General features: G+C 55.0%; 1 long non-coding RNA gene across 1 annotated transcript in view; it reads right to left on the bottom strand.

Moving 5' to 3' along the window:
- Positions 1-11,749, bottom strand: part of LOC147110112 (uncharacterized) — a 15,657-nt gene extending 3,908 nt beyond the window's left edge. Inside the window, exons 1-3 of the long non-coding RNA XR_015080453.1 lie at positions 11,715-11,749; positions 4,801-4,875; positions 1,957-1,987 (exon numbers count right to left, since the gene is read on the bottom strand). This is a non-coding gene — a long non-coding RNA (uncharacterized LOC147110112). The remainder of the gene's footprint in view (positions 1-1,956; positions 1,988-4,800; positions 4,876-11,714) is intronic.
- Between the last annotated feature and the right edge of the window lie 751 nt (positions 11,750-12,500).

Genomic DNA, 12,500 nt, shown 5'->3' with positions numbered 1-12,500 from the left:
GAGGGAGCTTTACTCTGTATCTAACCCGTGCTGCACCTGCCCTGGGAGTGTTTGATGGGACAGTGTAGAGGGAGCTTTACTCTATATCTAACCCGTGCTGTACCTGCCCTGGGAGTGTTTGATGCGACAGTGTAGAGGGAGCTTTACTCTGTATCTAACCCGTGCTGGACCTGTCCTGGGAGTGTTTGATGGGGCAGTGTAGAGGGAGCTTTACTCTGTATCTAACCCGTGCTGTACCTGCCCTGGGAGTGTTTGATGGGACAGCGTAGAGGGAGCTTTACTCTGTATCTAACCCGTGCTGTACCTGTCCTGGGTGTGTTTGATGGGGCAGTGTAGAGGGAGCTTTACTCTGTATCTAATCCGTGCTGTACATGCCCTGGGAGTGTTTGATGAGACAGTGTAGAGGGAGCTTTACTCTGTATCTAACTCGTGCTGTACCTGCCCTGGGAGTGTTTGATGGGACAGTGTAGAGGGAGCTTTACTCTGTATCTAACCCGTGCTGTACCTGCCCTGGGAGTGTTTGATGGGGACAGTGTAGAGGGAGCTTTACTCTGTATCTAACCCCGTGCTGTACCTGCCCTGGGAGTGTTTGATGGGACAGTGTAGAGGGAGCTTTACTCTGTATCTAACCCGTGCTGTACCTGCCCTGGGAGTGTTTGATGGGACAGTGTAGAGGGAGCTTTACTCTGTATCTAACCCGTGCTGTACCTGCCCTGGGAGTGTTTGATGGGACAGTGTAGAGGGAGCTTTACTCTGTATCTAACCCGTGCTGTACCTGCCCTGGGAGTGTTTGATGGGACAGTGTAGAGGGAGCTTTACTCTGTATCTAACCCGTGCTTTACCTGCCCTGGGAGTGTTTGATGGGACAGTGTAGAGGGAGATTTACTCCGTATCTAACCCGTGCTGTACCTGCCCTGGGAGTGTTTGATGGGACAGTGTAGAGGGAGTTTTACTCTGTATCTAACCCGTGCTGTACCTGCCCTGGGAGTGTTTGATGGGACAGTGTAGAGGGAGCTTTACTCTGTATCTAACCCGTGCTGTACCTGCCCTGGGAGTGTTTGATGGGACAGTGTAGAGGGAGCTTTACTCTGTATCTAACCCGTGCTGTACCTGCCCTGGGAGTGTTTGATGGGACAGTGTAGAGGGAGCTTTACTCTGTATCTAACCCGTGCTGTACCTGCCCTGGGAGTGTTTGATGGGACAGTGTAGAGGGAGCTTTACTCTGTATCTAACCCGTGCTGTACCTGCCCTGGGAGTGTTTGATGGGACAGTGTAGAGGGAGCTTTACTCTGTATCTAACCCGTGCTGTACCTGCCCTGGGAGTGTTTGATGGGACAGTGTAGAGGGAGCTTTACTCTGTATCTAACCCGTGCTGTACCTGCCCTGGGAGTGTTTGATGGGACAGTGTAGAGGGAGCTTTACTCTGTATCTAACCCGTGCTGTACCTGCCCTGGGAGTGTTTGATGGGACAGTGTAGAGGGAGCTTTACTCTGTATCTAACCCGTGCTGTACCTGCCCTGGGAGTGTTTGATGGGACAGTGTAGAGGGAGCTTTACTCTGTATCTAACCCGTGCTGTACCTGCCCTGGGAGTGTTTGATGGGACAGTGTAGAGGGAGCTTTACTCTGTATCTAACCCGTGCTGTACCTGCCCTGGGAGTGTTTGATGGGACAGTGTAGAGGGAGCTTTACTCTGTATCTAACCCGTGCTGTACCTGCCCTGGGAGTGTTTGATGGGACAGTGTAGAGGGAGCTTTACTCTGTATCTAACCCGTGCTGTACCTGCCCTGGGAGTGTTTGATGGGACAGTGTAGAGGGAGCTTTACTCTGTATCTAACCCGTGCTGTACCTGCCCTGGGAGTGTTTGATGGGACAGTGTAGAGGGAGCTTTACTCTACGCTAACATCCCTCAAATTATATCCAGAACATCATGAATTATAAATTCATGCAATACTTACCTTGAAGTCTTCGCGCATTTGAACTTGTTACCTATGAATAAGAAATGAGGAAGATATGAATTAATTAAATGCTCCACCATCAAGTACTGTTCGACTCAATGAATCAGATTTGTTGTGGATGTTGGGAATCAGCCTATGTGTGTATCTACAGGATATCTACTAGAGTACCGTCCCTCCGACAGTGCGGCGCTCCCTCCATACTGCCACTCCGACAGTGCGGCGCTCCCTCAGTACTGCCCCTCCGACAGTGCGGCGCTCCCTCAGTACTGACCCTCCGACAGTGCGGCGCTCCCTCAGTACTGCCCCTCTGACAGTGTGGCGCTCCCTCAGTACTGCCCCTCCGACAGTGCGGCGCTCCCTCGGTACTGCCCCTCCGACAGTGCGGCGCTCCCTCAGTACTGCCTCTCCGACAGTATGGCGCTCCCTCAGTACTGCCCCTCCGACAGTGCGGCGCTCCCTCGGTACTGCCCCTCCGACAGTATGGCGATCCCTCAGTACTGCCCCTCCGACAGTGTGGCGCTCCCTCAGTACTGCCCCTCCGACAGTGCGGCGCTCCCTCAGCACTGCCCCTCCGACAGTGCCGCGCTCCCTCAGTACTGCCCCTCCGACAGTGCCGCGCTCCCTTACTACTGCCCCTCCGACAGTGCGGTGCTCCCTCAGTACTGCCCGTCCAACAGTGTGGCGCTCCCTCAGTACCGCCCCTCTGACAGTGCGGCGCTCCCTCAGTACTGCCCCTCCGACAGTGCAGTGCTCCCTCAGTACTGGCCCTCCGACAGTGCGGCGCTCCCTCAGTACTGCCCCTCTGAAAGTGCGGTGCTCCCTCAGTACTGCCCCTCCGACAGTGCGGCGCTCCCTCAGTACTGCCCCTCCGACAGTGCGGCGCTCCCTCAGTACTGCCCCTCCGACAGTGCGGCGCTCCCTCAGTACTGCCCCTCTGACAGTGCAGTGCTCCCTCAGTACTGCCCCTCCGACAGTGCGGCGCTCCCTCAGTGCTGCCCCTCCGACAGTGCGGCGCTCCCTCAGTACTGCCCCTCTGACAGTGCGGCGCTCCCTCAGTACTGCCCCTCCGACAGTGCGGCGCTCCCTCAGTACTGCCCCTCTGACAGTGCAACGCTCCCTCAGTACTGCCCCTGCGACAGTGCGGCACTCCCTCAGTACTGGCCCTCCGACAGTGCAGCGCTCCCTCAGTACTGCCCTCCGACAGTGCGGTGCTCCCTCAGTACTGGCAACGGGGAGTGTCGGCCTCGATTATGGAGGTCCAGTCTCTGGAGCGGGGGCTCGAACCCACAAACTTCTGACTCAGAGGCAAGAGTGCTACCCACGGAGCCAGGGCTAACACTGTAGTTGGTACGGTCGGATTCAAACTCCAAGGTGCCTGCAAAGAGTATGAAGAGCAAACCAGAGTTTGACAGAAGACTGTAACATTGTCTGCGTGCTGTCCTTCAGTCCTAATCACTGCATTGTTTATCCGCAAGATACTAGTGTCCTTCAGAATAATCAGTTCATCGCTCTGCATTACAGCACGTGCTCAGTGACCTCTGAACCAAGGTAGGGGATCAGGTCAGCCCTGAGCCCTTCAAATTGAATTGGTTGAGTTAGATTGAACCTCAGCACCTTAAGCTTTGGAGGGGCAGTCCTACCTTATTCTGCGGAAAGTGACTCACCTCCTGACTCCCCAAAGCCTTTCCACCATCTACAAGGCACAAGTCAGGAGTGTGATGGAATACTCTCCACTTACCTGGATGAGTGCAGCTCCAACAACACTCAAGAAGCTCGACATCATCCAGGACAAAGCAGCCCCGCTTGATCGGCACCCCATCCACCACCTTAAACATTCATTCCCTCCACCACCGGCGCACCGTGGCTGCAGTGTGGACCATCTACAAGATGCACTGCAGCAACTCGCCAAGGCTTCTTCGGCAGCACCTCCCAAACCCGCCACCTCTTCCACCTAGAAGGACAAGGGCAGCAGGCGCATGGGGACACCACCACCTCCAAGTTCCCCTCCAAGTCACACACACCATCCTGACTTGGAAATATATCGGCCGATCCTTCATCGTCGCTGGGTCAAAATCCTGGAACTCCCTCCCTAACAGCGCTGTGGGAGTACCTTCACCACACGGACTGCAGCGGTTCAAGAAGGCGGCTCACCACCACCTTCTCAAGGGGCAACTAGGGATGGGCAATAAATGCCGGCCTTGCCAGCGATGGCCAGATCCCAGGAACGAAATAATAAAAAGTAACTCCGGGAGCCTTGTTATACTCTCAATCCCTCATGGAATTGCATGCAGGCAGTGAAGTCTTGCGGTGCAGTGGGGTTAGAGGGCCAGGGCTGCACAGGACGAATCGAGTCCATATTTTTACATAAAGCGTTGATATTAAATTATTACGTCCAGTTATGTCGAAAAATTTACGGCAATTTGGGGAGTGGGCCTTATTGCAGCTTTGGATGGCTGAGGAGTAGGGAGATGCAAAACTGAGATGCCACAGCGCCACCAGTGGCCGCAGGGTGCAATTGCAGCGTGACATGTTTACCAACGTGTAACACGAGGAAGTGAGGTTCCGTAGACAGGAAGTCAGCTTTTGCAGACAGGAAGTGAGTTTTTGGAGACAGGAAGTGAGGATTTGGAGACAGGAAGTGTGTTTCTACAGACAGGAAGTGAGTTTTTGGAGACAGGAAGTGAGGATTTGGAGACAGGAAGTGTGTTTCTACAGACAGGAAGTGTGTTTCTACAGACAGGAAGTGTGTTTCTACAGACAGGAATTGTGGTTTAGCGGACATGTGTGGATGTTGTAGGTGTACATGAGAGTTCTACCCAGTGAGACCCGGTGAATTGTACTCACTCAAAGCGATGACGATCCCAGCCACAAACATAATGATGGCCAGAATGAGACCCGTTGTCCTCACAGTGTCGTAATCTGTGGAAAGAATCGAAGACCACGGTTGGGTAATGTTCTGGATTCTTCCATTCGCAAGGTTCCTCGGTTCTCCATGAAAGAAAGACTCGCATTTCTCCAGCGCCTTTCACCACCTCAGGACGTCCCAAAGCGCTTCACAACCAATGAAGGACTTTTTTTGAAGTGTGGTCACTGTTGTAATGTAGGAAATGCAGCAGCCAATTGGTGCACAGCAAGCTCCCACAAACAGCAATGCAAAAATGACCAGATCATCTGTTATAGTGGTGTTGGTTGAGGGATAAATATTGGCCCCAGGACACAGGGGAGAACTCCCCCTGCTCTTCTTCAAAATAGTGGCCGTGGGATCTTTTACGTCCACCCGAGAGGGTAGTTGGGGCCTCGGTTTAATGTCTCATCTGAAAGATGACACCTCCGACAGTGCGGCGCTGCCTCAGTACTGCCCCTCCGACAGTGCGGCGCTCCCTCAGTACTGCTCCTCCGACAGTGCGGCGCTCCCTCAGTACTGCCCCTCCGACAGTGCGGCGCTCCCTCAGTACTGCCCCTCCGACAGTGCGGCGCTCCCTCAGTACTGCCCCTCCGACAGTGCGGCGCTCCCTCAGTACTGCCCCTCCGACAGTGCGAGGTTCCCTCAGTACTGCCCCTCCGACAGTGCGGTGCTCCCTCAGTACTGCCCCTCCGACAGTGCGGCGCTCCCTCAGTACTGCCCCTCCGACAGTGCGGCGCTCCCTCAGTACAGCCTCTCCGACAGTGCGGGGCTCCCTCAGTACTGGCACTGGGGAGTGTCGGCCTGGATTATGGGGCTCAAGTCTCTGTAGTGGGGGCTTGAACCCACGACCTTCTGACTCAGAGTCGAGAGAGAGAGAGAGGGAGCTACGCACTGAGTTAATGATCAACCAAAATCACTAAAAACAGATGATCTGGTCATTATCACATTGCTGATTGTGGGAGCTTGCTGTGCGCAAATTGTCTGCTGCTTTTCCCACATTACAACAGTGACCACACTTCAAAAAAAGTACTTCATTGTCTGTGAAGCGCTTTGGGACGTCCTGAGGTGGGGAAAGGAGCTGGAGAAATTTCAGAGAGGGGGGCGGGGAAGGTAGGGGGGGGCGGGAAGGTAGGGGGGCAGCGAGCGAAGGTAGAGGTCAGAGGTGAGAAAGGGGTTCCCTATCAAGGTTGCTCAATCAGGAATGTACCTTTCTACCTCATCCCCTCCCCCCAGCCTCGCAGTTAGACAAGGGATAAGAGGTAGATAGTCACTCAGCAACCGAGCTTGCAAAGGCCAATTGATTCAGCTACTGGGTTTACTGATGTGTTATCAGTCAAGAAGGCAACAGAACATTCAACGCAATTAATCGCAGAGAGTCTGGGAAGTTACGATCCAGTCAGTGTGTGTGGAACCCGTACCCCAGTGAGAGTCAGTGTGTGTGGAACCCGTACCCGAGTGAGATTCAGTGTGTGTGGAACCCGTACCCCAGTGAGATTCAGTGTGTGTGGGACACGTACCCCAGTGAGAGTCAGTGTGTGTGGAACCTGTACCCCAGTGAGAGTCAGTGTGTGTGGAACCCGTACCCCAGTGAGAGTCAGTGTGTGTGGAACCCGTACCCCAGTGAGAGTCAGTGTGTGTGGAACCCGTACCACAGTGAGAGTCAGTGTGTGTGGAACCCGTACCCCAGTGAGAGTCAGTGTGTGTGGAACCCGTACCCCAGTGAGAGTCAGTGTGTGTGGGACCCGTACCCCAGTGAGAGTCAGTGTGTGTGGAACCCGTACCCCAGTGAGAGTCAGTGTGTGCAACGCGTACCCCAGTGAGAGTCAGTGTGTGTGGAACCCGTACCCCAGTGAGAGCCAGTGTGTGTGGAACCCGTACCCCAGTGAGAGTCAGTGTCTGTGGAACCCGTACCCCAGTGAGAGTCAGTGTGTGTGGAACCCGTACCCCAGTGAGAGTCAGTGTGTGTGGAGCCCGTACCCCAGTGAGAGTCAGTGCGTGTGGAACCCGTACCCCAGTGAGAGTCAGTGCGTGTGGAAACCGTACCCCAATGAGATTCAGTGTGTGCGGAACCCGTACCCCAGTGAGAGTCAGTGTGTGTGGAACCTGTACCCCAGTGAGAGTCAGTGTGTGTGGAACCCGTACCCCAGTGAGAGTCAGTGTGTGTGGAACCTGTACCCCAGTGAGAGTCAGTGTGTGTGGAACCCGTACCCCAGTGAGAGTCAGTGTGTGTGGGACCCGTACCCCAGGGAGAGTCAGTGTGTGTCGAACCCGTTCCCCAGTGAGAGTCAGTGTGTGTGGAACCCGCACCCCAGTGAGAGTCAGTGTGTGTGGAACCCGTAACCCAGTGAGAGTCAGTGTGTGTGGAACCCGTACCCCAGTGAGAGTCAGTGTGTGTGGAACCCGTACCCCAGTGAGAGTCAGTGTGTGTGGAACCCGTACCCCAGTGAGAGTCAGTGTGTGTGGAACCCGTACCCCAGTGAGAGTCAGTGTGTGTGGAACCCGTACCCCAGTGAGAGTCAGTGTGTGTGGAACCCATACCCCAGTGAGAGTCAGTGTGTGTGGAACCCGCACCCCAGTGAGAGTCAGTGTGTGTGGAACCCGTAACCCAGTGAGAGTCAGTGTGTGTGGAACCCGTACCCCAGTGAGAGTCAGTGTGTGTGGAACCCGTACCCCAGTGAGAGTCAGTGTGTGTGGAAACCGTACCCCAGTGAGAGTCAGTGTGTGTGGAACCCGTACCCCAGTGAGAGTCAGTGTGTGTGGAACCCGTACCGCAGTGAGAGTCAGTGTGTGTGTAACCCGTACCTCAGTGAGAGTCAGTGTGTGTTGAACCCGTACCCCAGTGAGAGTCAGTGTGTGTGGAACCCATTCCCCAGTGAGAGTCAGTGTGTGTGGAACCCATTCCCCAGTGAGAGTCAGTGTGTGTGGAACCCGTACCCCAGTGAGAGTCAGTGTGTTTGGAACCCGTACCCCAGTGAGATTCAGTTTGTGTGGAACCTGTACCCCAGTGAGAGTCAGTGTGTGTGGAACCCGTACCCCAGTGAGAGTCAGTGCGGGTGGAACTCGTACCCCAGTGAGAGTCAGTTTGTGTGGGACCCGTACCCCAGTGAGAGTCAGTGTGTGTGGAACACGTACCCCAGTGAGAGTCAGTGTGTGTGGAACCCGTACCCCAGTGAGAGTCAGTGTGTGTGGAACCCGTACCCCAGTGAGAGTCAGTGTGTGTGGAACCCGTACCCCAGTGAGAGTCAGTGTGTGTGGAACCCGTACCCCAGTGAGAGTCAGTGTGTGTGGAACCCGTACCCCAGTTAGAGTCAGTGTGTGTGGAACCCGTACCCCAGTGAGAGTCAGTGTGTGTGGAACCCGTACCCCAGTGAGAGTCAGTGTGTGTGGAACCCGTACCCCAGTGAGAGTCAGTGTGTGTGGAACCCGTACCCCAGTGAGAGTCAGTGTGTGTGGGACCCGTACCCCAGGGAGAGTCAGTGTGTGTCGAACCCGTTCCCCAGTGAGAGTCAGTGTGTGTGGAACCCGTACCCCAGTGAGAGTCAGTGTGTGTGGAACCCGTACCCCAGTGAGAGTCAGTGTGTGTGGAACCCGTACCCCAGTGAGATTCAGTGTGTGTGGAACCTGTACCCCAGTGAGAATCAGTGTGTGTGGAACCCGTACCCCAGTGAGAGTCAGTGTGTGTGGAACCCATACCCCAGTGAGAGTCAGTGTGTGTGGAACCCGTACCCCAGTGAGAGTCAGTGTGTGTGGAACCCGTACCCCAGTGAGAGTCAGTGTGTGTGGGACCCGTACCCCAGTGAGAGTCAGTGTGTGTGGAACTGTACCCCAGTGAGAGTCAGTGTGTGTGGAACCTGTACCCCAGTGAGTGTCAGTGTGTGTGGAACCCGTACCCCAGTGAGAGTCAGTGGCCTAGAAATTCAGTTGCGTTTGCGCCCACTTATTGGCTATAAAGTGGTTTGCGCCTGAAGTTTTTTATCGCCCGAAATTCAGATGGACCCTAACATCAGCGTTAGCCGGTAGCGCCGCGCCGGCACCGATGACGTCATCGGTGTGCGCAGCGCCCCGGTTGCAATGCTATTCCGGCCCGATGGCCAAATTCAGTTGCGGCCGCCTCGCCCGTGGCAGCCGCAAACAGCGTTTGTGAAACGGGGTCTTGCAGCTGCGAAAGGCCGGCGCATAAAGGTGGAGCGGCAGCCGGCCGCTTTCCCAGCGGCCGCCTGCCCGCACCTCCCTCCCAGGGCTGCTGCACCACCCCCCCGCGGCATTGATGTCTGAGTCCCGCGAGCCCGGCACTTCTCCGTGGTGCCGGGCTCATTTGCCGGGGGAATCCACCGGCGATCTGACGGCTGCAGGCAGCTCCTCCTTAAGAGAAGGAGGAGGCCTGCAGTACACCAGCCTGCCGCACCGCATCGGGTGCCGCAGCGGGAGCTGGACGCCTGAAAGTGACATTCATCGCCCCTAGCGAGGCGGCCAAACCCTGCAATAGCGCCCGCCGCCGTCTTGGCCCGTCGCAACTGAATTTTAGGCGGGCGCTACGGGAATCCTGGCGAGCGCAAATTTTTGGGCGCAAAAGACCTGGCGGGGCCATACTGAATTTCTAGGCCAGTGTGTGTGGAACCCGTACCCCAGTGAGAGTCAGTGTGTGTGGAACCTGTACCCCAGTGAGAATCAGTGTGTGTGGAACCCGTACCCCAGTGAGAGTCAGTGTGTGTGGAACCCGTACCCCAGTGAGTCAGTGTCTGTGGAACCCGTACCCCAGTGAGAGTCAGTGTGTGTGGAACCCGTACCCCAGTGAGAGTCAGTGTGTGTGGAACCAGTACCCCAGTGAGAGTCAGTGTGTGTGGGACCCGTACCCCAGTGAGAGTCAGTGTGTGTGGAACCCGTACCCCAGTGAGAGTCAGTGTGTGTGGAACCCGTACCCCAGTGAGAGTCAGTGTGTGTGGAACCCGTACCCCAGTGAGAGTCAGTGTGTGGAACCCGTACCCCAATGAGAGTCAGTGTGTGTGGAACCCGTACCCCAGTGAGAGTCAGTGTGTGTGGAACCCGTACCCCAGTGAGAGTCAGTGTGTGTGGAACCCGTACCCCAGTGAGAGTCAGTGTGTGGAACCCGTACCCCAGTGAGAGTCAGTGTGTGTGGAACCCGTACCCCAGTGAGAGTCACTGTGTGTGGAACCCGGAGCCCAGTGAGAGTCAGTGTGTCTGGAACCAGTACCCCAGTGAGATTCAGTGTGTGTGGAACCTGTACCCCAGTGAGAATCAGTGTGTGTGGAACCCGTACCCCAGTGAGAGTCAGTGTGTGTGGAACCCGTACCCCAGTGAGAGTCAGTGTGTGTGGAACCCGTACCCCAGTGAGAGTCAGTGTGTGTGGAACCCGTACCCCAGTGAGAGTCAGTGTGTGTGGAACCCGTACCCCAGTGAGAGATGGTGTGTGTGGAACCCGTACCCCAGTGAGAGTCAGTGTGTGTGGAACCCGTACCCCAGTGAGAGTCAGTGTGTGTGGAACCCGTACCCCAGTGAGAGTAAGTGTGTGTGGAACCCGTACCCCAGTGAGAGTCAGTGTGTGTGGAACCCGTACCCCAGTGAGAGTGAGTGTGTGTGGAACCCGTACCCCAGTGAGAGTCAGTGTGTGTGGAACCCGTACCCCAGTGAGAGTCAGTGTGTGTGGAACCTGTACCCCAGTGAGAGTCAGTGTGTGTGGAACCCGTACCCCAGTGAGAGTCAGTGTGTGTGGAACCCGTACCCCAGTGAGAGTGAGTGTGTGTGGAACCCGTACCCCAGTGAGAGTCAGTGTGTGTGGAACCCGTACCCCAGTGAGAGTCAGTGTGTGTGGAACCCGTACCCCAGTGAGAGTGAGTGTGTGTGGAACCCGTACCCCAGTGAGAGTCAGTGTGTGTGTGGAACCCGTACCCCAGTGAGAGTCAGTGTGTGTGGAACCCGTACCCCAGTGAGAGTCAGTGTGTGTGGAACCCGTACCCCAGTGAGAGTCAGTGTGTGTGGAACCCGTACCCCAGTGAGAGTCAGTGTGTGTGGAACCCGTACCCCAGTGAGAGTCAGTGTGTATGGAACCCGTACCCCAGTGAGAGTCAGTGTGCGTGGAACCCGTACCCCAGTGAGAGTCAGTGTGTGTGGAACCCGAACCCCAGTGAGAGTCAGTGTGTGTGGAACCCGTACCCCAGTGAGAGTCAGTGTGCGTGGAACCCGAACCCCAGTGAGAGTCAGTGTGTGTGTAACCCGTACCACAGTGAGAGTCAGTGTGTGTGGAACCCGTACCCCAGTGAGAGTCAGTGTGTGTGGAACCCGTACCCCAGTGAGAGTCAGTGTCTCTGGAACCCGTACCCCAGTGAGAGTCAGTGTGTGTGCAATCCGTACCCCAGTGAGAGTCAGTGTGTGTGGGACCCGTACCCCAGTGAGAGTCAGTGTGGGTGGAATCCGTACCCCAGTGAGTGTCAGTGTGTGTGGAACCCGTACCCCAGTGAGAGTCAGTGTGTGTGGAACCCGTACCCCAGTGAGAGTCAGTGTGTGTGGAACCCGTACCCCAGTGAGAGTCAGTGTGTGTGGAACCCGTACCCCAGTGAGAGTCAGTGTGTGTGGAACCCGTACCCCAGTGAGTGTCAGTGTGTGTGGAACCCGTACCCCAGTGAGAGTCAGTGTGTGTGGAACCCGTACCCCAGTGAGAGTCAGTGTGTGTGGAACCCGTACCCCAGTGAGTGTCAGTGTGTGTGGAACCCGTACCCCAGTGAGAGTCAGTGTGTGTGGAACCCGTACCCCAGTGAGAGTCAGTGTGTGTGGAACCCGTCTCCAACCCATATGAGGGGTCGCTGGTCACATGAACATATTGCTTTATTATACTAACCATATGCAAACAAGTCATCATTGGAAGAAATCACTGGAAATCAAAGGGAGAAAGGAGACAATTAGTCATTGTTGGTGTGTTTCCGACAGAATGTGATTCACCCCCACTCTGCCATTAACTCCACCCAACAGCTCATGCTAATTTGAAATTTAGTGATAAAATTGCAGGCACGGTTTGTGATGTGTGTGTCCCACAGAGAGTGTCTGAATTAATCATAGGCGACTGGGGAGTACGAGATCACAGCTCGGAAATACAATCTCACCACTCCTCTAAATCCAACTCTCTCTCGCTCTCTCCCTCTCTCGCTCTCTCTCTTCTCTCTCTCTCTTTCTCTCTCTCTCTCTCGTGTTCTCCATTCCCATCTCTCTGTGTCTCCGTCTCCCTCTCCCTCTCCCTCTCACCCTGTCTCTCTCTAGATATCTCCATCTCTCTCTCTCTCTCTCTCTCCTTCTCTCTCTCTCTGTCTCCGTCTGGCTCTCTCTGTCGCACTATTTCTCTCTCCGTCTCTTTCTCTCCGTCTACCTCTGTCTCTCCCTCCCCATCTCTCAGTTTTTTTCTCAATTCAATTTAATTCAATTCAAATCGCTTTATTGGCATGATGACAAGGTACATCTTATGTTGCCAAAGCATCGAAAAACATTTATGGTTGAAAACATAAACGCAGATCTATCCATACAGTGTATAAACAGATATATCCCTGAGTGTATAAATATACATTCGTATAATTTGTATATACTCTTTTCTTAGATTTAATGGTTGTCCCTCTGTTTATGGCAAGCTGTAACA

Source organism: Somniosus microcephalus, chromosome 12 (genome assembly GCF_052327205.1).
Source record: "Somniosus microcephalus isolate GS21.2 chromosome 12, FLI_Smic_1.0, whole genome shotgun sequence".
Lineage (NCBI taxonomy): Eukaryota > Metazoa > Chordata > Chondrichthyes > Squaliformes > Somniosidae > Somniosus > Somniosus microcephalus.
This window is presented reverse-complemented; position numbering and strand designations above follow the sequence as displayed.